Raw genomic sequence first — 2,500 nt, forward strand, 5'->3', positions numbered from 1 at the left:
CAAAAATGGATCTTTTCCAGCCGCAAGGGAGACAGGAGCAAGGTGTGATGTGGGTCCCCGGGGCCTGCTGGAGGTCAAGGTCCATGGTGGAGACGCGGTGCTATGTAACCGCAAGAGAAGAAGCTACTGGGGGACTAGAGCAGGGGAGCATGTGGTTCCCCGGGGTCTGCGGGAGGTCAAGGTCCATGCTGGATATGCAGTGGAGGGTAACTGCAGAAAAAGAAGCTACTGGGGACTAGAGCAGGGGAGCAAGTGGGTCCCCGGGGCCTGCTGGAGGTCAAGGTCCATGCTGGATACGAGTAGCAGCAGGGCCAGTGCACAAAAATGGATCTTTTCCAGCCGCAAGGGAGACAGGAGCAAGGTGTGATGTGGGTCCCCGGGGCCTGCTGGAGGTCAAGGTCCATGGTGGAGACCCGGTGCTATGTAACCACAAGAGAAGAAGCTACTGGGGACTAGAGAAAGGGAGCATGTGGGTCCCCGGGGCCTGCTGGAGGGCAAGGTCCATACTGGATATGTGGCGGAGGGTAACTGCAAGAGAAGAAGCTAGTGGGGGACTAGAGCAGGGGAGCATGTGGTTCCCCGGGGTCTGCGGGAGGTCAAGGTCCATGCTGTATATGAGTAGCAGCAGGGCCACTGCAGCAGCAGCACATCTTTTTCGACCGTAAAGGAGACAGGAGGCGACTCACTGCCTCGGCCAAATGGAGAGAGAATATCAGCAGGGCCAGTGCAGCAGCAGCACATCTTTTTCGACCGTAAAGGGACAGGAGGCCGACTCACTGCCTCGGCCAATGGAGAGAGAGTAGCAGCAGGGCCAGTGCACAAAAATGGATCTTTTCCAGCGCAGGGAGACAGGAGCAAGGTGTGATGTGGGTCCCCGGGGCCGCTGGAGGTCAGGGAGATCAGCAATTAGTAGAGGTGGTCAGAGTAGCAGCAGGGCCAGTGCAGCAGCAGCACATCTTTTTCGACCGTAACGGGACGGGAGGCCGACTCACTCCCTCGGCCAAATGGAGAGAGAATATCAGCAGGGCCACCACAGCAGCAGCAGCAGCAGCAGCAGCAGCAGCAGCAGCAGCACATCTTTTCCGACCGTAAGGGAGACAGGAGGCCGACTCACCCCCTCGGCCAAATGGAGACACACAGCAGCAGGGCCAGTGGAGCAACATGCACCTTTTTCAGCCGTAAGGGAGACAGGAAGATGTGATGGTGGTCCCCGGGGCCCCCTGGAAGTGGGGGAGATCAGCAATTAGCTACGAGGAGGGTGCGTAAGCGGACGTGGCAAAGTGTTTCTGGTCCGTGTACCAGAGGCATGTGGAAAGCTGTCATACCATATGCACGGGGGGAGTACTTAGCAAAGTGCTGCTGGGCGTGTACCAGGGGCATGGATAAATGTTGTCGTACCATAGGCACGAGGGGAGCGTGTTTCAGGGAGATATCGGGGCAGTGTACCAGGGGCATGTGGAAACGTTGTCGTACATATGCAGGAGGAGTGTGTGTGGCAAAGTGTTTCTGCCCAGTGTACCAGGGGCATGTGGAAACGTTGTCGTACCATATGCAGGAGGAGTGTGTGTGGCAAAGTGTTTCTGCCCAGTGTACCAGGGGCATGTGGAACGTTGTCGTACCATATGCACGAGGGGAGCGTGTTTCAGGAGATATCGGGCAGTGTACCAGGGGCATGTGGAAACGTTGTCGTACTATGCAGGAGGAGTGTGTGTGGCAAAGTGTTTCTGCCCAGTGTACCAGGGGCATGTGGAAACGTTGTCGTACCATATGCACGAGGGGAGCGTGTTTCAGGGAGATATCGGGGCAGTGTACCAGGGGCATGTAGAAAAGTTGTCGTACCATATGCAGGAGGAGTGTGTGTGGCAAAGTGTTTCTGCCCAGTGTACCAGGGGCATGTGGAACGTTGTCGTACCATATGCAGGAGGAGTGTGTGTGGCAAAGTGTTCTGCCAGTGTACCAGGGGCATGTGGAAACGTTGTCGTACCATATGCAGGAGGAGTGTGTGGCAAGTGTTTCTGCCCAGTGTACCAGGGGCACGTTTCATTAACTTTCTAGAGTACCAGGGGCACAAGGATTTTCCCACCGTTGTTCTGCTTTGTTAGTGGGAGGGGCTTAAGTGTGGGTCCCGGGGCCTGCTGGAGGTCAAGGTCCATGGTGGAGACGCGGTGCTATGTAACCGCAGAGAAGAGCTAGTGGGGGACTAGAGCAGGGGAGCATGTGGGTCCCCGGGGCCTGCTGGAGGTCAAGGCCATGCTGGATATGTGGTGGAGCGTAACTGCAGGAGAAGGAAAGCTACTGGGGACTAGAGCAGCGGAGCAAGTCGGTCCCGGGGCCTGCTGGAGGGCAAGGTCCATGCTGGATACGCAGCGGAGGGTAACTGCAGAAAAAGAAGCTAGTGGTGGACTAGAGCAGGGGAGCATGTGGGTCCCCCGGGGCCTGCGGGAGTGCAAGGTCCATGCTGGATATGCAGTGGAGGGTAACTGCAGAAAAAGAAGCTACT

The sequence above is a fragment of the Oreochromis niloticus genome, unplaced genomic scaffold (genome assembly GCF_001858045.2).
Source record: "Oreochromis niloticus isolate F11D_XX unplaced genomic scaffold, O_niloticus_UMD_NMBU tig00008737_pilon, whole genome shotgun sequence".
NCBI lineage: Eukaryota > Metazoa > Chordata > Actinopteri > Cichliformes > Cichlidae > Oreochromis > Oreochromis niloticus.